Consider the following 25,306-nt stretch of genomic DNA (forward strand, 5'->3'; position numbering starts at 1 on the left):
TACTTCTGTTATTTGTTACTCAAAATTTCTTTGTAAATTTTGACAGATTAGTAAAATTGTACTACACTTTTTAAAAACCAAACGCCGAGTACAAGGTCACAAAAATTACAAACGCAAATCAAGGACCAGTACTCTTGCCTTGTATTAGATATTTTCTGTAATTTGATCAAAGTTACTATTTAATAAAATAAGATATTTTTTGAAAAAAACTATGACTTTCAAATGTTCCACTGTGCGTCAGCCTGTTTGATCTAGATCAAACACGCTGATACATGATAATCTTTTTAATATCAAAATCACGAAGTACCATTAAAAATCTACGTGCTGTTGCAGTTTCAGTTGAGATAAATAATTTATGTTAAGTATAATTTTCATATAAAAAGCTATTTTCAATTTTTATTTATTTTATTTATTTATTTTATTTTATTTATTATTAATATTATTGTTGAAAAATGTTAATAAATTGTTTTACTTATCATATATTGCTTATATTTAATTAAAAATTCATTATCAGTGCAGAATATAGTGCTTTAAATTTTTTCATTGTAAAATAATTGTTTTTGTGCAAATTTCAAAAGACTAAAAAAATTCCAAAATTTTGTGGTGTTGAAGCTCATGTTCATCAAATTAAAAGGGTCAAATATTGAATCCCTTCAATTAAATATAAAAAAAGGGATTAAAATAATTTCCAGTTTATCACAAGTTTTCTTTCAACTCAAGTCTTCTTTTTATTGAGCTATTATTTTTCATTAAAAGAAGAAAAAAATTTAATGACACATTAATTTTTAGTTTAGTGAAGCTTAAACTATACTTTAAAAAAACACACACACACACACACACACACATTTAAAATAAATTTAATGCTTCCCGAAGTTACACTAATGAGGGATTTCGTCCTTTATAGAATTGCGAAAAGTTGGACTAATAAAATGATAAAAATATTTCTCTCGAAACTGCTTCATCTTATCTCTCAGTCTGTTCGATTTTTTTTCGTAATATTTCCGGTTTTTTAATATTTTATCAATTTGATAAAAAAAAAACATTAAAAATGAGTAAAATTTCATTGTACTAATCAGTTCCAGATTATCCTAAGTTTTTTTCAACCTATGTCTTCCTTTCATTGAGCTATTATTGTTCATTAAAAGAAGGAAAAAATTTAATGACACATTAATTTTTAGTTTAGTGGAGTTTAAACTATACTTTCTTTTTTAAAAAAACACGCACACACACATTTAAAATAAATTTAATGCTTCCCGAAGTTACACCAATGAGGGAATTAATCTATTCTTTAAAGAATTGAGAAAAGTTGGACTAATAAAAATCATAAAAATATATCTCTTGAAACTGCTTCATCTTATCTCTCAGTCTGTTCTATTTTTTTTTTTTCATAATATTTCCTGTTTTTTAATATTTTATCAATTTGATAAAAAAAACACATTAAAAATGAGTAAAATTTCGTTGTGCTAAGCAATGATATGAACCCGTATCCTGATTTAAGAACCACTTGACCTTGTTTTAAGAATTTTAAGCAATTGCTATGGATAATATCGAAAAGCGGATGATAAAGTGAACGCTTTATCTTGGCTCGTGGTAAACGATATATCATTCGTCGACCATCTTACATGCAGATTAATCGCCTTTTTCTCTTATCCCTTATCGAACTTTTAGGAAATTTAGTGGTAGCTTATCACTGCTTGCTCAGATTGGAGAAGTTTTGATCTCGGAATCCATCACGTGAATTCTATATTGCACCTTCGGTTGACAGACGCGCTTTGTCTGTTAATAAGAATTGCATCTGTGTGTTATTTTTATACCGTCTGCTTTTGTCTTCGATGAATGATAAAGCGCTATTTATAAACCGCTGGATAAGTTAGGGGTAATTCGGATTTTTAGAATATACGACTCATTTCTTTCTTTCTTTGGGGGGGGGGGAGTAATTTAAAGATAAAATATCACACAAAAATTATCAGCTACTGTACACCCTGTAAAAGTTTTTTAGGCAATCTTAATAACACAAAAAAGCAATCCTTTATTTGACCTATATCACATAAAAAGTACCTTATTTTGGTTTTTTGTTAGGAAGATCTTAGAGGAGAGCTGCCTAAGTCGTACCACTTTTCACGAAAATTACATTTGAAATATCTTATGGTTGAAATGGAATTATTTAGCTACTTATATTATTTTCCTGGTAATAATATTTGTACAGTAAGTACTGTAAATTAATCGTTTTCACTAGGTCAACAAGTGGTACGATTTCGGAAACTAGTGGCCTAATTCATACCACCAAAAAACCTAGATCGCTACCTAAATCGTACCGACTTAGAAAATTTGAACACAAATGAATAAACAAATAAAGAGGCAATAAGTAACCCTTAAAATGAGTTTAGTATTATGATATAGACTACTACATTTTCTAAACCATTAGAGTTTAGTAAATGGTATTACAAGACAAAAAAGGTGTCGTAAAACATGGCAGTTTGTTACTACACATCTCAAGTATGATTTTTACGTGAAAAATCATAACAGAATTAATTATAAAAGATTCATTAACCATAACATTCCTTAATTATAAAAACAGTCACTAATTATGCAGCGAATCATGAGATTTAATATTCGATAAGGTACGGTTAAATTTTGTATTAGGTACAAAACTTTTAATTTTTGATTTGGAGCTGGCATATTTTTTTGGTGAACAGAAGTTCCAAGCAGCCTTATCTTCAACCGAATAAGCCTCACACGCAAAGCAAAACCATTCGCCGGGATTACTTTAAAGATCATTACCGTACTGTAACGATGTAGATGTTTTATATGCATCTAAGTAGTTTCGATTCGAGGAGATATTTTCTTTAAGCTTTTAGTTTACTGTTTTCGATTTTTCGAACTGAATTTGAAGGTTTTTGGTCTAATTTCTACAATTTTATTTTCATCTACAGCCTTTTAACCCTTTCTTTAGCGAGTTTAAGTACATTCGATAGTTCTAGTGTATTTCAATAAGGACTGCTTGCTAAAACTACAGCTCCCGATGATTTAGAAGTTGATTAGGATGCAAGAGACGGGAGACGGGGAGGGAAAATTCTGAATATGCTTTCAATCCTTTACTTTTCTCTAATAAACTGAGTGTGGATATTTCTTTTATTCGGCAGCATCTTTTAATACGTGTAAAAAACACAAGGTCGCCATATAATCAGTAATTAAGATGTAATTTAGATCTTCTCTTTTAATTTTTTCTGACAAAATTATAAAAAAACAGCTTTGCAATCAGTAGTTTTTGAAAGGTAGTTAAATAGAATACATTTGTCTGTTTTAAAATGTCTCGATAAATATTTGTGCAATTCTAAATGTTGCAATGTTCTAAAAATCAACAAAATCGCTTTTCATCAGTTTAAACTGTAATTAAATTAATCAAATTCAGAAATTGACAAATGATTAGTTTTAAAATATTGATTCAAAATTACAAATGGGAGATTTTATTGCTTTTAAGTTTCGAGGAAAATTTCACGGAAGTTATAAAAATTGTCACGCTCTATTTCTCCGATTCTAATAAAGGGACTCTTTTATTTTCCACCTTTTTTGAAATACTATATGATCAAATGTTTATTAAGTACAAAAAAAATTAAGAAAACAAAAATAAAAAAATTAATCTAAAATCAAGGATCGGCTATGGATGACACGGGAGAAGGAAACATTCCCTAGATAAGAGAGGCCTTTGTACGGGTTACCATAAACGAGAAATCCGATCCAGACATTGTGACATATTTCTCACTTTCTCTTGTTGTGCAGTTTGGTAGTTATGTCATGTTTCTCAAAATCCCCCAGCGCGCAGTTTGCGTTCGTTACGTTGGACCATTAAATTGATCTGTGCAGAGTCTTCTCTCGTCTAGGAAATGTTGGTCGAGGCCTCTTAGCTTAATACCTCATAGGTTTTGGAATCATAGAAATTGAAATTGAAAATCCCTAGGAGACGCATGATAACTTGCATGATAACTAACAGCTCCTCATTTGGATCTGATTGACTCGAGTCCATGATTATAATTTCTGCTGGCGAAAAGTCAGTTTCATTAAAAATGATGGACCAATGGGCCACGCACCAGAACACTTAAATCCTTCAACAGAATTTTTAACCATTGTAGCCCTATTATCAAGCCTTGGTCACTAGATTAAAAACTTGGTATTGTGTGATAATCAGGCCAAGATAACTTCGCAACCACTTTTCAATTGTTTGAACAATGCACAGTTTTAAGTGCTTGAAAAATGACATGTCCAGTGGCTACAATCCACGCGTTGTGTGTTTTGAAAGCTGTAGCATAATTACTCCAGCATGGGCAACTACAAAGGGTCTAGATTGTTTGATTGAGTCAGATGACCATCAAGAAAAAGTAGAACTTTTCTTTCCACAATTTCGCTTTATTGTACCAATAAAGTGGCGAAGCCACTTTGCAAATGACTCAATTAATATATGCTGTTTCTGAAACTTCAACTCAACTCCCTGGTGGTACTGATTACATATTCAACTAACTTTCAGCTGATTATATATTCTTATCAGCAAGCTGTAATTCGAAAGCTCCGTCGTAATATGAAATGATGCATTTTTGCGAATAATATACTGTTTTTACAACTGCTATGAGTTTGCAACTGTTACTTATGACTTTTAGATCTAGTTAGTCTAAAGTCAGCGCTGTCTACGCTTATTTTGAAAACAGCAAAAAACGTCAAAAAGGAGAAAAGCCACAGTTCTGTGAAAATGAAAAGCGTTTGTGCACTAATTTTTTAATACTTAAATACTTACTCCAATGCTGCATTACTTGGGTTCATAGAAATTTTCAAAAACTGAGAATAAAGCAGTGATTTTGATAATTCTAATCTGGATGGAAAAACGTCGCCAAATTGGCAATTTTTAACACGGTTTAATAACTTTAAAATATTTAAGTTATTTGTCTGCTCTATAGCCTAGGTATTACCCCACGACAAGCTTATATATATAGTTTAAAAACATCGCATTGCTTCAAGTGTTAGGCACTTAAACTATGGCATTTTTACTTTTCTTGGTGACAGAGCTTTAAAAAACAGCGTTAAAAAAAAGTATTCTTGGTATGTATCACCCTGCTGCACAGAAACAACAACCTCTTTCCCCCAAGAACGTGGGCCAAATGAATGCTTTCCATTTTCAGCCAAGATGTTCTGACTTTTATTTTATACAGTGCTACAATACTAACTCCCGTTTCATCTACGCTGTAAATACAATTAACATCAATTTCATTTTCATCCGCAATTTTTATAGAAACTGTGCAACATTTTCTTTGTTGAATCCTTTTGCTCTAGCTAAGGACGATTACTCAACCGCGACCATGAGATCTTGGTCTAAATTTTTAAATTTATACATTTTGATGCATCCAGGAACTAGTTGGATAGAGTGCGAAAATTCTTACAAATTCGTCAAAAAACCGTATACAATAGAAATTTTAACTCATGAAGTATTTTTTTTTAATGAAGTTACTCATGAAGTTTTTTTTATTTAATATGGTGTATAAATTTTTTTCTGGCATAAGTAATTTATTTATTATTATTATTTTTTGCCTTTTATGAATTTTATGTTTCAAGTATTAATCAATTTTCGTTTCCAGCTGGGGGTCTTTACAGGTGATTTCTTTTTCTGCTTTTATCAGGATCTTTTTTTTTTCTTATTTTCTTACATGTCATGTTTGACTTATTAATTAATTCTCTAAAGATATATTTTAGAGATTAACTTATATTTTTTAAATTAAATAAATATAATTGTTTATTTTTATAGCCAGTGCTTCCTAAAGGTGAAGAATAAATTGTAATAGGATATACACTGGTTATCATAAATTAAGGAAAATTCACAAAAATCGCGATAACTCAAGAAATTACACATGGAATTTTATGAAACTTACCCACAATATACAACACATAGTAAGGTATTAAACAACATAAAAAGAAATTATCAGACATTAATAGTAGTATAGAAATTAGCACATGTATAAAATAAACAAATTGGAAGTATCGGTTTGCAATAGAAAAAGTACCTTTAATATGGAATATGATTGCCTCTAGAAGCAATACAGCACAAACAGCGATGTGTGATGCTTTCAATTATGCGGTCTATCAGTTCAATAGGAAGTGAGAGCCATTGCTCTTGTAAAGCAGTTGCAAGCGTGGCAAGGGTCTGAGGGGGCGGATTGATGGCAGATACACGCCTCCCTAGAGCATCCCAAACGTGCTCGATAGGATTCAAGTCCGGGGATCGAGCTGGCCACTCCATGCGAGTAATTGTTTCCTGTTGAAGATAATCATCAACAATGCGAGCTCTGTGTGGTCTTGCATTATCGTCCTGTAACAGGAAGCAATCACCAATTGCCCCGGCATATGGGCGCACATAAGCATCAAGGATGTTGTCTCGATAAACCTGAGCATTCACGGTTCCCCTTGGAAAGACATGGAGGTATGTGCGCCCTCCTAAGGATATGCCTCCCCAAACACAGACACTGCCTCTTCCGTATGCATCTCTTTCACGGATGTTTGATGGATGATAACGGGTCCCAGGTTCTCTCCATATCAAATAACGTCTACTGTCACTTTCTAGACTAAACCTGGACTCATCCGTAAAGAGAACAGGCCTCCATTGATCTGACGTCCAGTGGACATGTTGTCGGGCCCACTGCAAACGGTCTCTCCTATGGCGTGATGTGAGCGGCACGCAAATGGCTGGTCGTCTCGCATACAGACCACCTTCGTGGAGCCTTCTGCGCACAGTTGACGTTGACACCAACCTTCCGGTGGCTGCAGCAAGAGAGGATCTAAGATGTGTCGGAGTAGCGGTTCTATTCCTGCGTGCACTTAATGTCAAATATCGGTCATCGGCACTGGTCGTAACAGTTGGCCGTCCTTGACTGAACCTCCTAGATGCCGAATCTGTGGTTTGAAATTGCCTCCAAAGTCTATGAACCACAGATGGACTCACATTTAGCCATCTGGCCACTTCTGATTGACTCTGCCCTGCCTCTAGTCTCCCGATGGCTCTCCATCGTAGTTCTTCAGGCAAATGATGCCTAGAGGTCATTATTACGAATTGGCTATCTCAGATTTTCAATGTCGCAATCACAGTAAAATTTGTGTGCTTTCTCTCAAACTTGGACTTTTATGCTCCAGGCAGATGACGTAAGCCGAGTGCAGCGCCACTAATTTGCATATTGCAATTTTACTCAGCTACTCTTAGTGGACAACATATGCAAATTTTGCACGGTTTGGCTTACTTTTGAAAGAGTTATCGCTATTTTTGTGATTTTTCCTTAATTTATGATAACCAGTGTATTAACCTGCAGTTTTCTTTGCTTCTTTAGATTTTTCTGACATTGCCCTAGAACTTTAATATTTTCTATTTTTTGCCATTCATAGATTTCATGTTTGAAGTATTAATTATTTTTATAGCTAGTGATCTCTAAAGATGAAGAAATTATAGTGTGGTGAATTAATTTATTCTTTCTTGTGCTAGAATTTGTAAATTGTACTTATATAACTGTGAGGTATAATTATATAACCCAAAGCTTGCTCTTTGACTTAGTCGGCAGGGCGCTGGGCCCATATCCAAGAGGTCGTGGGTTCAATCCTCGCCGGCCGAAGACTTTCCGTGTAGTAAATGGTGACTGATGCACGTTAAATCTGTCGAGTCTCAAAGTCCTCCATGTTCCCACAACAAATCAATACCTCTGGGGGTACTGATCCAGGAGTTTCCTTGTCTTCTGGATTGGTTCAAAATTACAAGGCTACGGAGTTGAACGTAAGTAGTCGTAAACCCATGAAATTGGGTCGGCTGTTCAACGACGGTTATAAAATAAAATAATAATCTTAAAGAAGTCGAAAATTATAAATTACCATTAGTTAACAAGTGGGGTTGCTGGGACATCAGTTTTAAACTATTTCCTGAAGAAACAGAAGGTAGGTACTTTATTTACGTCGCACTAGAGCTGCACAATGGGCTATTGGCGACAAACTATGAGGCTACTCTGGATAAACTTGATGACTTATTGAGTAGTCATTTATTACAACTCAGAAAGGTATAACTAAACACAAAATGAAATTATTTTTAATCTGAGCCTAACTGGGAAACAAATATTGGCACGTTTTAATTAAAATGCTTATTTGTAATCGAGCATTTCACTATATCAAGAAAGACATTTTGAAGGCAAATTAATACATGTGAAAAATATTATTTATTCTTCTTACTTATACGAAAATTATTTTGAATTTCGCTTTTATTTTATCAAAAAATTTGGCACCTCAACTTTAAATGTGTATTGAGATGCAGTCCTGCTAGTTCTATCAGTTACTGACGTTTGACCAGCTCACGCAAGAGGAAAGAAATAGTTACTGGCGTAATTATTTCTTCTATTGATATATGAGAAATGTTCTTTTTTTTCGTGTAAAAAAAAAAGAAAGAAAGAACTATGATCAGAAGAACTTAGTTAATCTTTTTTTTTCTTCTTAATTTAGCATCGCAATCTCCAAACCTATAAGCAACTTCTACTCCATCAGCATAATGCGCAACATTACGTTAAAGAAAAATATTTAATTAGCACCAAGACGTTAACTTTTTTTTGAGTCGGCGTTGTCAAGAAGTTTCTATTTTATTTCTTCAACATCTGATGACTAATGTTGAAATTCAGATTGGTTGAGTCAGAGTTGGTAAACAGATGGTAAATGGTTGGTTGGCTTCGATTCTTTTGAAAAAAGATCTTTTTTTTTGTTTCCCCTTTTACCATTTTTTTGTTCCTTTCCATTTCTTACCAAATCAAAAATTTTCACATTCTCTAAAAACACACACGTGGTTTTAGCTACGCGTTCTTTTATTGAGATACGCTTTAGATAGCTTATTTCTGCTACATTGACAAGTACCGAAGTACCGAACTAATTTTAAGTTAAATCAATTTTAATAACTAATTTTAACTTTATGCTGGAATGGTCTAAATGGAAAACTGAGTGAAGGGCTTAAATATATTTTCCTCAGCGGAGCAATGTAAACAAGACGGCGCAGTTGTTTCCGTTTCATGTATGGCAAAAAGCCGTGGTGGCTATGTTCATCTTCCAATGAGGTGAATCGGGTTCGAATCCCAACGGTGGCTGGTGGATACGAATTCCGCACCCGGCACCGACCACAGTGCTGACGTGAAATATCCTCAGTGGTAGACGGATCATGGGTTGGAGTCCTCTTTCAGTTTGGTTAACCGTGAGAGGTTTTCATGGTTTTCTTCTCCATTTAGTTTCGCCACGTAGGCAAATTAGCCTCCACGTAGGCAAATTTCTCCCAATACTTGATCCAGGAGCTCCCTTGTCTTTTGAATTGGGTTCGAAATTACAAGGCTACGGAGTTGAACATTAATAGTCGTAAACTCAAAATTATTGGGTCGGCTTTTCAACGACGGTTATAAAAAAAATGAAATAAAATGCACGTCAAAAAATAAATATATATTAAAAACTTAGTTTCCTACTTTAATTTATCTATATTAATTTTTTTTTCCTTTTAATAAAGTTGTTAAAACATAATTTTTTTTATTTTTTACACAACTTGTAAAAAGTGGGTTAGTATAAAGTTTTCGTGCTAACTTTTTTACTTGCTATAAAAATCACTATTTTTAAAAGTGTATGCTTTTTGCAGAAACACTCTAATTTAGAAAAATAAATAACATCAAATGCGTTACATTTGTAATCAATTCATATTTCTTTCATTAGAATTAGAATGGGTCCAGTGTGGACAGGTACAGACTTGCCCTACTACCATGTGTTTTCATTTATCCCCACTAAGTTTGTTAATGCTTAATGTCGGTTAATTGAAATGATAAAAAGCAAACTTTATCAAAAAATGTAAAAAAAAAAATTATTTTGTATTAATAGTATAATTTAGAACACATTATTTCCTTTCGAGGAAATTCTGAAAATAAAATATGTTAATCAAAACGGAAAGAGAATATTTGAAAGCTGCTCTAGCCCCATAAAAATTTTTTTTTTTACAAATTTCTACTAAAGTATTCAGAGTGTGATTAAACAATTGCACACGAAAGTGCGTATCAGTGTTGCCAATCTTCCAGAGGAAATTCGACCAATAAAGAAGAAATTTATTCAAGACGTCCATTGCAGCCCGCTTTCAACAGCCCTCCTCTGCCCCTATGACCAAATCAAGTGTGTGCAAATGATGTGACTTGAACCAATGTCCTTTTTTCTTTTCTTTTTTTACATATTTATATCTATTTAAAACCTTTATGCCAGGCGAACAGCTTGGCAGACTTGCATTTCATTATATTATGAGCAATCAAATGTGCTATATGATTTGATTTCATTGTGGGCTTTTTTCGTTGCCAGCAAAATTGTTCGAATAAATTGAACTCTAGAAGATATATGGCGATGTGGTGCCTGGAATAATATCCTAAATATTACCCCTGGAATAGGCTCCTAAATCGTACTAGTATGATTTAGGAGTCCACAAGAGGTACAATTGAGGCAACTACGCCACTTTTTAAACAAAGCGTTCTTCCTAGCCTGAAGCAATAGTTAGTTACTAAAGAAACAAGTGGGACTAAGTCATTTAAAAATTATCGGATGCATTTAATAATCTTAACACAACATTAGGTTAGATATTTTCACAGAATGTTAAAAGAAAATAATATTGAAAATTTGTTAAACCAGTAAACTCAAGTGAAAACTTAACGCATGTAAGCAGTGACCTGATTCTTCTGCTTGAATCTCCCGTGATGAAAAGCTTCATAATTTATCCGCAAGAGCGTTGTCCCCTCAATGTATATTTATACGATTTGGGTAACTTTTCTGTATGCTAGTTGCATATTTAGTTGCATATATCTGGATGTTAGTTGCATATGCAACTTAGGAGTATGAGTCTATACTATATTTGTGTTTCTATGGAATATTAAAAGCTAGAGAGATTTAGAAATATTATTTTAGCAATTTATTTATTGAAAAAAATTCCGCAGAAATATTTTCGGAAAAAAATTATAGTTCGTAAATTTTTCTGAAGTTAAATTTTAATTCATTCTGAGTAAATAAATAAATAAAAGATTAACATCTTAAATACTTGATAAAGATTAAATTCGAAAATAAAGTGGAATTCCCATTGATAATTTACCATAATTTCTAAGTTTTTTCTTCTAAAATTAACATAAAAAACACGAGTTACTTTCTTGACTGAATTTTTTTTCAAATGGATAGGAAAATAAAATCCCATTGTACTTCCGTTCAAAAACAAAACTAAGATTGATAAGTTCAAAAATATTTTTTTTAAGTAATAATATATTTTTTTCTTTTTTCTTTTAGAAAAAAATAACTACTTTCTGCTAGGCCCAACAAAATCAAAGAAGCATGTGCTTGCTACAGTGGACCGCAGAATTGTAACTTAGACCCATCTTAGAAATCTTCCACACTTGTTTCTGAACTTCAGTAAGCATAATGATGCGAACTAAGCAACATAACTAGTTCAATTTTTTTTATTTTTACTTTTCTAAATAAATCTCGACATTTTTGAAATATAGCAGGAACATATTATTTCTTATTACGTTCATGATTCAATTGATTTGAAAATTTAGAAATTGGACAAGTATCATATGATTTTAATCACCTTTCTAGCAAATGAGTACTATACAGGGTGTAATATCAGGAGGTCAGAAGTACAACACCATGTAGCATTTCGTACCATTTTAACTTACTTTAAGAGAGAAAAAATGCGAGAGAAAAGAAAATGAGAATAAAAATAATATTTTCATTTAGAATTGAGAAAGAAATTGAGAATAAAAAATAAAAATAAAAATTAATGGACAATCGCACATTGAAGAATTTTTTCACAAAATTTGTGATGTTTCAATTATTGCATTCAGCATGAAAAACTGAAAAGTTGAAAAATTGGGACGAATGCACAACACCTAACCATGTTTAAGCACCCAGCCCAATTTTTAGGGTTCCATCTTTTAACGGCTTTGAATGCTATGTAATTCTGTCCCTGGTCTGACGACGTGGATAGCACCCGAGCTGGTACCCCTCTCTCTCCAAACTTACACACCACAACTTTTAGCCACGACATATTTAACGTGCACCCTTCCTGCGTATACGCGTCAGTTCTTTTGTGGGCGGTTAGGATCGAACTCACTACCACCAGTTCTCCATCCAGCGGTGCAAGCGACGCCTTAACCGATATGGGCCAAAGTGCGTCAACGCTCTTCGCTTTACTTATGTTATCTCATTGGCACGACAGTCCAAGATGGGCCTTGGCCTTCTCAACAAGCCTATGCCAAGACATTCTTCCCTTAGCCAAGGTTCTCCAGTTTATTATCTTTGAAATTTGTAGGTCCTTTTCAAGGCAGTCTAAAAATAATAGGTTTGGTCGTCCTCTTTTTCTTGTACCTGTTGGTACAGAAAACTTTTTTGGTTGTCCTGCTATCCTCCATTCTTATAATGCGGCCTGCCCATTTAATCCTTTGAACTTTAATAAATTTAATGACATCAGGTTCTTTGTATGCTTTGCAAAGTTCCGTGTTTGTTCTTCTAAACCAAGTACCGTTTTTATTTATTCCACCAAAAATGCTTCGCAGTATTTTTCTCTCAAATCCAGCTATTCAGTGAGAACACTAAAATCAAAAATTTAATCTTAATGGAAAAAAGGAAAAAAAAAAAGCAGCACAGACAGATAACTCATAAATTTTAAAGAAAAACTGAATAAAGTCGTTAATTCTAAAATTTCTCACTAATAAAGACCGCCAAACACTTTATGCGTTAAATTCAGCTGCTGTTATGCATAATCCTTTTTTCAAAGAAGGAATAATGAGAGAATTATTAGGTAGAATAAGTGCATCACGCACACGAAGAAAGGTATAATAAAGCTGTTTAAGTCACACAATGGGCGAATAACACTAAAAGACAAAAAGAAGCGGAAGTTATAAATAAACAGGTAAAAAACAGAAAACGAAAAGAAAAAATGCATATAATTAAGTAAAAATGATTTAATAGTTGTTAAAATAATTGTTTCCACGAAAGGTACAGATGTTTACGCGTTTACTAGCTGTTGAAAGGGGAGACTTTTTTTAGCACGTTAATATTAGGTTTTTTTACTTTCTTTTTAGGTAACATTTCAACTCTTTAGGTCACAATTTAACTCATAGCTCTTTTTTTATTTCTTCTTCTTTTTGAAACAGGAAATAGGGTAACAGGTGCACGATTTTGGGCTAGTTTTTTTTTCTCCCTTTTTTATTGATATGCTTAAAGAACAGAAAACAATAGTTTTCTTTCTTTTTTTTAAAAAAAAAATTAACTTCGGAAGCATTTTTAAAATCATGTTTTAAATTCAGGAATTAAAAAAAATCAAATGTATTTTGGGGAATTTTGGAATTTTTATCTATCACAAATAATTTCCTGCGATATTTTAATTACAGAACGGAATGCAATTATCTTCCAAGCTTATAATTAGTTTTAAAAGTACTTTTCTCATTCAAAATCACCTTTTAAATTTGGGAACCGTAAAAACCAAATGTATTTTCATGAATTTTGGAATATTTCAGAGCAAAATCGTCCAGATGCACACCATTTCACGTTCAAATTTTTATCTGTCACAAATCATTTCCAATTACATCTAAAATATTTTACATGTATATATATAACAATATTTGAGCAGTAAGTAAAAAAAAAACTAATAGTTTTCGGCTAGTTTAAATGTGTTATGATTTAGGAAGCTGGTTGCTTAATTTGTACCACCTGCGTTACTCTTTATGCCTATTTTTATGGATTTGAATAGTAATAATAATTTAGCGCCTGATAAAAGGTAAAAAATACGTGCAAAACGAGCATATCATGTTTCTTTTTTTTTCCTTTTTTTTAAATTTTAATTTTCTAAAATATTAAAATTGTTTAATTAAATATCTATCTTACTAATTATAAACCTTAAATTATCCAGTATAATATTATTACCTTGCGCACATCCATTGTTAGGCCAATCCAAGGTAACTAACTAATCAAACGCGTTTTAGTAGAGCAGTAAGAATGTTCCATAAAAGATCCAACTATTTATGCTTCTGTTTTAATATTTTGTAATCTGGCAATCTTATTACGAAAATATTTTTAATCATTCTTGAAAGATTCCGGTCTGTAAGTTCATTTGAAATTGCTACTCGCTTTAGAGATTTCGCTTTGTGTTTTGTTCTGTATTTTCTTTAAATTTTATTTTCTGTTTTTGTTTGATTTGGATTTTTTCCGTAGGCATATTTTTCTTAATGTGTTCGATTTTCGTTTCAATTTTTGAGTGCTCCTCTCATTGTTGTATTGATGTATTTTGCTTTGGCTATATTGATACAATATTAGATAGCACTCCTTTTTGTGGTTATAATCGCGTGAACTGATGAATAGATGATATCTCTTCATTATTTTGAAGGGATTTATTTATAGATCGACTATGTCAACCTTTATCTATCAAAAGGTACCTCAAGATATTGCCAAGTTAACATGTCTTATATACTAGAGAATTGGTATTTAATATTCATAGTGGTAGTTACGCCACAATTTTGTTTTCTGACTTTTTAATATTTTTTTCAAATAAATAAAAAAAAATTAAGTATTTTCAAAAATATTTTATTTTAATAATCTTTCTTCTTCTTTTTTTATTAATACCTTTATTACTTTAAATGTTTTCTCTCTATCTATCTATCTATAATGTAGAAAATAGTTTTTAACTATTATTTATCATTATTTTATTATTGTTATTATTTAATAATTCGAAATAGTCGAAATAATAAAATTCTATTTAATAACAGTTGAATTATAAGGTATAGAAATTTTTACATCATTTCAAAGAATGTAATTTTATATGGTTTAATACAAAATTTGAATGAAATCGGTCGTAAATTAAATTTCTCAGAAATTATTCTTCGACCGATTTCATTCAAATTTCGCACTGAGCCTTACAAAATTACATTATTCAAAATGACGTAAAAATTTGTTCGTCTTTACCTGAATTTGTTAACGCATTCTTTCTCACAATTTTACTCAATTCACAATTTTATGTTTTTTACGTTTTCGCAATGCGAAAAAGACATTAACTTCATTAATATCTTTTACAGTGGTTTCAAGCGATAAGACAAAGATCAAGAATCTCACATAAATAATTTCCATCTCTAATAAATAAGCAACATAATTTTTTCATCGAAAAACCCTATATTAGAAAAAAATATTATATGTGGGACAAAGAAAAAATTATACATATACAAAACAGCAACGGGTAAATATTTCTAACAATACTGAAAACCTATCTATTACATTACTCATCCTATTTTACGACAAAGAACTTACATTTAAAAATATGTATGACGCGTTTTTTGACATAAATTTTGGCAACAAAAATCATTGTAGCTTTACAACAAATGCGTGAAAAACAAGGTCGTTTTCTATCTAATGGAAAAAAAACACAGCCTGCCATAAGATTTAGATAAGCTATCTATGTGGCTGCAAACGATGGACACCCCCTCTCACACACTCTCCTATCTGAGCGGAAGTTTTTCGATCGATAAATGAGGGTTAGTGATCCATTTCGTTCTCTCTCCGCCCATATATAGGGGTTTGGAATGAAACCAGCAACTGGGATGTTAACCCGGATTGTATATATTCTCGTATTTAGAAAAACATAAATAAAAAAATAAAAAAATCAGAGCTTTCTATGGCAATATTTAAACCCTATTTTCTATTTTAAGTAAGAACTGCACTGTGAGATAGTTACATAAATGAATCCTTTCGTGTAAAATATAGGTTAAAATTGATAGATAAAGCAACATATTTCATCCAGAACAATACAAAAATTATTGGTTGTTTTAATTTATTCTAAAGAAATAGGATTAGGCTGTAATTGTTTTTAATATACCAGCCGTTACAAAAGGAACCATTCACTGAAGTCTTCATATCGATAGTTATATTATTTTTCTTTATATATATATATAACCGTTGTTGAACAGCCTACCCAGTTTAGGGTTTACGACTACTAATGTTCAACTCCGTAACCTAGTAATTTCGAACCCAATCCAGATGACAAGGAAAGTCCTGGATCTGGATTGGGTAGGGAGAAATTTGCCTTTGTCGAGAACTTTTTTATGGAACTAACCCGAATTTGCTGTAAACGGAGATAAAATCACGGAAACCTCCCACGGTTAGCCTGACCGTAAGGGGATTATAACCCATGATCCGTCTACCACTGAGGATATTTCACGTCAGTACTGTGGTCGGTGCAAGCAGGATGCGGAATTCGTATCGGCCAGCCATTGCCGGGATCGAACCCGGTTCACCTCATTGAAAGGTGAACGCTCTATCCCCTGAGCCATCGCGGCTCTTGCGTCATTGCTTTGCGTCGCAGCTCCCGATAGTTATATTAAGAAAAATGTATCTATCACTTTCCTTGTATGTGTTGCGGAAAAAGCAAGACTTCAAGACCTCAAGACCCTCACGATCTTGAATTCTAGGTTAAATTTTTAGAGTGTGTGTGTGTTTTCTTTTCTACTTTCGTCTACATAGCACGAAGTATACTCTACTCCTTTTGGATATTCATTTTTCATTGGTTAAAAACAATCGAAAAATATTTCGGAAAATATTATACTATATAATTCGATAAATATTTTCATTGACTGAAACGCAGTCAAAAAGCAGCTGCTTTTTTAATAGTTTCGTATTTTGATTTATTAGGTTGAAATATACACATAACTATCACATTGAAAATATGCTAAAACAAATGTACCAGAAAATGTTTATTAATTTGAATAATTAAAATAATTCTTCTTGAATCTCTCCCCTTGCGAAAAAACATATTTTATTTGATTTATAAGACCGGATTATTAGGTAGGAATTCACAAAAAACAAAAAAAAAAAAAAAAAAAAAAAAAAAACAATGAAAGAAAGAAAAACAAATAAATAAAGAAAAACACAGAAAATAAAAGTTGTATATTCTTCATAAGGCATTCAATGTTTCGATAATTTGTGTTGTAAAATTGCCCGTGTTGTTCATAAATAACAGCATTTGATTTTGGTAATTTAAACGTAAAAAAATACATAAATGGAACTATTGACTGATAATTTTTTACCATGAATTTGCTGTGAACGAGCTTATACAACATAAGCTCGCTCACAGCAAATCCATGGTAAAAAAGTTTCAGTATATTTAAGAGTAATGACGATAAATAAGAACAAAACTTGACAACAACTCTCAAATTCAAATCATGTCACTGTGAAAAAAATAAGCAAATAACGGAGATGATTTTAATACTTTCCAGAAAAAATTGGATTCTTCATACAATGCAAATTTAATTATTTTTTAATATAAATTTAACATGAAATTTTTTTCTTCTTTCTTCTTTTTTATGCTCAATTTCACCTAAACTGTCGGAACGTTAATTCGAACTCCATTTAATTTTAGAACTCTCAATAAGTAGAACGATGCAGAATGTAATTGTACATCGAATGTTTTTCTATCGAGTAGGGGAGAGTGGGGTCAATTGTAACAGGGGGCGATTGTAACAGAGCAAAAATTTCGAGTGTCGAGTTCTAGATTTGGTTCCCAGGTGGCGCACAAGGTGTATTTAATAAATCTACGTGTACACCCCTGCTGGCTACCATTTTTATATACTTTTGAAAGAGTTACATCACAAAAGATATTTTCACGCTACGAAAGTACTTTTTTCGGTATTAGAATATTATATTGCAACAAAGTAATTTTGTTTAAACAAATAAAAATTATTAACCGAATATGTAAGTGGACACCTTAATTAACATTTCAAAAAAAAAGATTAGTTTTGTTAATTAACTAGCATTGTTTTTAACAAATGAAGCTGAAATGGCGTCTTGGGGACAATTGTAACAATAAGTAAAGGGACGATTGTAACAGCGGAAAATAAATAATCTTATGTTTACATACCATTACTTAACTCTTTAAGAACCACCAATAGTTTCTTATATCATTTATATTATGTTGCATGTGCATTATTTTACTTGTCACCTTTCACAGTATAAATTAAAAATTTTAACCCCTTAAAATTATAAGTTTAACCCTTTAGGTTTCTGCTCATTATTATTTTTACTCCTAAAATATCACTACTATTTTGATCCATAAAAAAATATATCACTACTATGATATTATGTATAATTAACTATGTTTTAGTTGAATTTATGAACTGTTACAATTGACCCCGTAAGTGGGGACAATTGTAACAAGTGCACGACTGTCAAAAATTGTTAATAACTAATATAATAACATTTGAAATAATGTATTTATTTATTTTTCTAGTAGAGGATAGTCTACTTTACTCGTCTGTCAATAAATACTAATAATATATTTGATTTTTTGTTAGTTAAAAATAGTTAAGTAAAAATGTTACGATTTACCCCACTCTCCCCTACTCACTAACTTAATTGTTACATAATTGTTGTTCTTTACATAATTGTTGTTACATAATTGCTGTTCTTTACATAATTATTGTTCATCTAAAGATGACGAGAAATGAAAATTCTCCATTGAAAAGTGCCTTAAAATTTTCAAATCGGAAGTATCCTATTTTCTCGGAAAAGATTCCGTTCACATAGGAAAGAAATCACGGAGATAGAAATCAAATATTTTTTTCAGAAAAATTGTAATGGTTTACAATTGTTGCAATTTAATTTAAATACGATTTATCATAAATTTGGTTTAAACTAATGTTTTTTTTTTTTCTCTCTTCATGTTCTGTACCACTTACGTTCTTGAAGAAAAGATACAACTGCATTTGACTTTAGTTATTTCAAAAAAGAAAGATACATGATAGAATTATATATGAAACAAAAACAACTCGTCGCCTCTTACGAAGACGAAAAACAACAACGATCCTAACGACAGATTTTAATATTCTGAAATCGAAAGCCTCCCCCTTTTTGTTAGAAAAAGCGCATTTTATAGTGGAATGATTTCCCAAAACATTATGTTATTTTTAACATTGAATTCAATGAGAGAATGTTCTTTTTTTTATACAATATATTAGTTAAAACTGTCAATTATATTTTTAATGAATATAGTTTGAACTTTAGAGGGAAAAAACTTTCTGGTAAAATGACCGTACTGTATAAATAATGCCATTTCTGTTTTTTTTTTTTTTTTTCTTTTTCCCTAAAGGAAAAAAGAAACATAATTCTGGTTAATACAACCAAAATAAACCATATTTAAACCATTTCCACGGTAACGGTTTAAGCTCACGCTGTAAAAGTTTAAAGGAATTTATAGTTGTTGTTATGACACTTTTAGTAATAACTAAAGTATAAAACTGAAAAGTAAATTTAACCGATTAAATGGTTTTTATGACCTGCTCTAAAGTATCATGATAAAATTCCCAAATTTTACCCCATTGACCCAAATTTTATAACATATTATAAAATCACATTTTATCAAAATCGTTACCATATGAGATTCGGTAAAAATTACTAAGCTTTTTGAAGCTCCCATAGATTCAGAAACACGGTAAATTTTTACCATATTCTGCTAATTTTAATTATACTTATTTTTTTTTCATAATTGAATTGAAATAATTACCTCACATTTAAATTTTTACACTAAAATACAATGAAACACTACTACTAAATATTTTTTACACTAAAATACAATAATTTTACAATAAAATACACACCTTTTTTCATTAAGTAGATAGATTTATGAAGAAAAACAGTATCATCCTATCAAGACTTTACTAAAAACTGATGAAAAAATTGTAATTTTTATAGCAGACTAAAATAAATGAAGCAACATACATTAAAATCTAAATATATATTTATAGTGAGTACAATTAACATTCGAGAGATTATGATTCAGAGCACAAATAATTAACACCCATTCAAAATTTACAATAATACGCATAAATCAAGATTACAACCCGATTCTTCGTCTATTTCCACTCCTTGGCAGAACATTTAGTTTTGGAACATCCCATTAAAACTTAAATTAAAAACGAAAGAAAAATTATTAAAAACAGTTCAAGATCGAAAAAGGAAAAATTAAACGTTAAGATCGAGTTATTTACTGACATCCAAAAGAGGCATAGTTCCTTTCCATCTACGAAGCTCAAGGCTACTGACAAAATCAGCCATCTCTTCATGTATGCAGCTTTTATGACCCCCAAGGAATTCTCCCTCTAGTGATGGGGGGAGAAATATCCAACCCGTTTATGGAAAAGGTCCCGCCTTGGAAGCACGCTCAATTAGTTCTCCCCTTTCAAATCTTTCTCCCTCCTCATTTCAAAATATCTCTAGAACTTTCCAAAAGGATCCATCCATTAAGAGTTCTTAAGACTTCATTCAAAAGAATTTCGGCTTGCAGGGATTTTAACTGATTATAGCAAGAATGAACTGATAATGACATGGAGAAAATTGAGTTTGGATGTAAAAAGATGTAATATGTTTTTATTAAAATAAAGATATCTGTTTTATTAAAATATATATACGCAGCCGTTTTATTAATTATTATTTGCAAAGAATTTTAGAATTGTGTTGGGTAGGTAAATCAAATGATGGGAGATCTCATCTGTTTTTAATTTTACCCTTGATTATATTGACTTTTTTTTAATGGTAATTATTACTCTGTTTTAAACAGGCGTCTTATATGACATTATTATTATTTAGCTGTTTATTCTTAACTAATTTTTATTTTCATCCTTTACGAAAAAAAATGTGTTAGTTTTTCTAGTTTAGTTTTGTTTTGCTTATCTTATAAGCCAAACCCTGGGACCTGTGTCAGGTGAAACCTATTGAGCGCAACCTGATTATTTGGTAATAATTGTTGTAACTAAACTGATACAATAATAATGATGTAGTTTTAATAATGATGATAAGTTCAATTTAGACCATCCTCATTGCCCTTGTCTTCTATTTTAGTTACGTAAAATTAACCAATAATGTTACAATTTTAGTGTTTCCCGTTGCCATTCTGTAATCTGTATTTTGTTTTGGAATGGATGCTATCGATGGAACTTTACTGAGGCTCTCGGTTAGGGCAAGTGAACATGACGAACGTAAACTAGTGGCTCCTTTAAACGCACCCAATAAAATAACAGTAATAATAATAAATTGCAAAACTTACGCAAAATTTAAATTTTTATAAATTTAAATCCCCACAGTAGATTTATCAAAAGACACGATTTCCAGTAGATAACCGAAGTTAAGCATCATCGGTTGCAGTCAGTGTGCGGGTGGGTGACCACTTTTATCAGACTGCGAAGGGACCGAGGATATGTGTGATCGGACCACATTAAACAGATTTATAAAGTGCTTGACGTTGTGCGCAGGTCGCAGGGTTACGAAAGCGGAGGAGCTATCCCCTAACCAGAGGATCAAAATTTTGATGTCATATCTTCGGATCATCCTACGGGGATATTTCCCAGAATGTCGTCAATAACCTATTGTAGAACCGTGATGGCTCAGGGGATAGAGAGTTCACCTTCCGATGAGGTGAATCGGATTCGAATCCCAGTGAAGGCTGGTCGATACGAATTCCGCATCCGGCTTGCACCAACCACTGTGCCGAATCCTCAGTGGTAGACAGATCATGGGTAAGAGTTCCCTTCATGCATCGCAAATGCGGGTTGGTTCCATCAAAAAGTCCTCCGCAAAGAAAAATTTCTCCCAATATTTGATCCAGGAGTTTCCTTGTCCTTTGGGTTGGGTTCAAAATTACGAGGCAACGGAGTTGAACATCAGTAGTCGTAAACCCACAATTTGGTCGGCTGTTCAACGACGGTCATGAAATAAAATAACCTATTTTGAAATAAAATAACCTATTGTGCACCTCTAGTGCAATGTAAAAGAAATATTCCTGTTCATAAATTTTAAAGTTTTTCAAAATTAAAAATTGGCTGTACATGCCATGACAAATGTAAAACGATAAATAAAATCGGTTACAAACATCAGTACGTTTCAAGATATAATAGTGAAAGGTTCATGATCACTTAACTTTTCACAAAGTTTGCAATTTGCCTGATTATCATTCATGTTTTTATGCTAAAACAAGAAATTGAATTTAAAAAAATTATGTGACGATAGAGATACAACGTAAAAAAAAAATGAAGAATTTCATGAAAATGTTCCAAGTATGATTTCAGCACTAAATAAAGAAACCTTCATTTCTTTTTCGCTTTCTTCAAAAGAAGCCCTTCGATTCTTTTGGAAATACTTTTACAGTCATTTTGTTTTGAAAGGGAAACCCTTGTGACAATGGGATCTGCTTTTGAGATTGACCATGTGTGACGGAAACAAAAGATTTGTAATCATGAATCAATTTTTTTTTAACCTGAATCCCAAACTATAAATCATCTTCTTTCGGCAATTTATATATATTTTTAATACCCTTCAATAAGATGACCGTGGATGATAAAAACCAACAATAGAAAGGAGAAGAACATAAAAATAGCTTAAATATTATTTTTTTAAGAAGCTATTTAGAGCGGAAACGCATTCCAAGTCAAAGTATATATATATATATATATATATATATATATATATATATATATATATATATATATATATATATATATATATATAAACACAAAGAAGAATTATAAAATAAAATAAAATACAAAATTTATTAATGGGAAAACGTAAAGGTTTTCTTCAGGACACATTCCTTTACGATGGTAAATGCGATATTTCAAAATAACGAATAATTATCCTAAGACAAAAATTGCTCTTTTTAATGCATCTATATCGCTAAAAAATAAAAATGAAATGGAATGGAGGTGGTGTAAAAGTAAAAAATGATCTAAAAATAGATCCTACTAATCCTGCAGTTAACAAAAATTCGTTAAGAAAACAATAAAAAAACAGTGCTTATAGCTTAAATTGTAATATATATTCATATTCTATTCTATTCTCACAAACCTATTTCCATTTTTCAAAACTTAAGTCTTCTCTTCATTTTGATGTTTTGGGCCATTTTTAGAACTAGCACAGAGGAATGAAGAAACGCAAAACAAACTTTTCAGACATTAATACTTGTTAGAATCTCACGGTTATTTAAATAGCATATAGCACTTTTTAATGTGAGTATCCTTCAAAACATATAAAAAGGAAGGCTATCTCCCAGTTAGAATTTTAGAAATAAATCACGTAGCATTTTAGATATTTAATTACAAAATTATGCAAATATTATTTTGCAATCAAATTTTTTTTCAAAGGGCAGTTCAGTTTTATACTTTTACCAGTTTTCACATTCTTAACTTTAAATTGTTTATTTGCTTTTTTTTTTTTAAATTTTTTAATTTTTTAAATGAGTACAAAAATCTATATAAGTTCTAAAAGTTTGCCGTCAAATGATAGTCTATCATCATCAAAAGTCGAGAAAACAAACATAAAAAATTTGGCATAAATCCCATAACAGAGAAGCAAGAGTAGTTTCTTTACCAGCATTTGTTTTTCTACCCAATTATTTACAGTGATGTGTAAAAGTATAGCTCTAATGCTTATATTGAAAATATGAAGGCGAACTAAGTCTTTTCTTAACAATAGAGCATACATTATAAGTTTATATATCTAAAAAATAAATCCAATAAAAGCTTTAAATAAAAATGTATTCGAATTATAATTTAGATGAGAACAAATTAAAAGAATGCATATAAATCAGAAAAATAAAAATCTGAGACTTCAAACAGCTGCTAATATCACAAATAACATTAAAAGGTATGATAACTTATTAACTTCTAGAGCAGTGGGTACCAACTGGCGGCCAGCGACGCCTTTTTTTGTGGCCCGCGAACCAAAATATATTATAGTTGTCATTTTTTACGGACAATTTTCGTAAAAAATCTATATGGGTTTTAAATACTTTTAAGTTTTATATCTTAACAGTTTGATATCTGTTGCACATTAATTGTTTAATACATAGGTGCACATTAAAGTTATTGTAGCCAGAATTTTTTAATATGCAATTAAATATTTTTAAAAATCTACTTCTTATTTTAATTTGTAAATCAATACTTTTGCTTGTACAACTTGATAAAAATCTGACAGTAATATTTAATGTTCCTTCAAACATAAAAGAGTCCTATATAAAATTTTGATTTTGGTAATAGATATAAAATTTTGATCCTATATGTAATTTTGATTGAAGTTGCGGCCCGCCATTTGACTGGTGTTTTTAATTGCGGCCCCTAGACACATGTAAGTTGGAAACACCTGTTCTAGAGTTAACTTATCATGAATTCATTTCCCCGAAGAAGGGGAAAGTGGACCTTGGGCAGAGCAAATATTGTTTTTTTCTAACCTTGACTGATTCTTTTAAATATTTGAATTAAAAAAAAAAAAAGTCGTCTTCAGTTTAATTTATAACTATGATTACTGCTAAACCAATGGGAAGAATTCATTCTTTAAACGTCTCTCCCGAAGGAATTAATTAGAACGTTTGTACGATTTTTAAAAATAGGGACTAAAATTGCCCCTTGCAGGTGCAGCCCAAAACCCAGCACTATGAAACAAACGGTTCTGAAGTTATAAGAGAGAGACGCACACCACACCTAGACAAACTTATCGTTAATATTATTCGTTCGTATTATAAATTACACCGCAAACAAATAATGAAGCATATGGAGCGCCGTGAAATAATTTTAGATCTCTAAAGGCTACCGCAACTTGGGAACTCATGCCCAAGAGAAATATTATTAATGGTGTAACACTTCATCAATGTTCATGAAACAGAATAATGCGCTAGAATTTTCATTAATAGATTCAGATTCAAATAGTTAGACTAAACAGCCATCAATTTTCCAGACAGCTCAGTCGACTTCCTTGTTATCATAAAGGATCATAAGTTATTTTTTTTTTTCGCTTTTTGTTTCCTAAGTTATTTTGTACATTAAATATACGCTTATTTTGCACAATTAGTACAAATGGACGTAACTCAGTAGTTTATATTGACGTCGAGTATGCTGAAGATAAGGATTAATAATGAGGCTTGATGATAATAATAACAAATTTTCAAGAATGTTATCACCAACAGCACCGAGAAAAAAGTATGATCAATGCTACCAGAATTTCATAAAATTTACCGAGTTTTTGGTCCAGTGAGAACACCAAAAAGCTCAATAATTTTTACCGAATTGCTTTTGAAATGATTTTGATAAAATTAACTATAAAATGTGGTTTTATAACGTATGATAAAATTTGGTTAATGTACTAAAATTTGGTAATTTTATCATGATACCTCAGAGCATTACAAAAAAAAAAAAAAAAAAAAAAAAAAAATTATTCGGTTAAATTTACTTTTTAG

At 31.4% G+C, this 25,306-nt stretch overlaps 1 protein-coding gene across 2 annotated transcripts in view; it reads right to left on the minus strand.

Annotated features, from left to right (window-relative positions):
• The window catches only part of LOC107444248 (uncharacterized), a 207,531-nt gene that overhangs the window by 163,101 nt on the left and 19,124 nt on the right, over positions 1-25,306 (minus strand). The gene's annotated exons all lie outside the window — the stretch shown is intronic.

The sequence above is a fragment of the Parasteatoda tepidariorum genome, chromosome 3 (assembly GCF_982258835.1).
Source record: "Parasteatoda tepidariorum strain Cologne lab strain chromosome 3, Ptep-v5.0, whole genome shotgun sequence".
Lineage (NCBI taxonomy): Eukaryota > Metazoa > Arthropoda > Arachnida > Araneae > Theridiidae > Parasteatoda > Parasteatoda tepidariorum.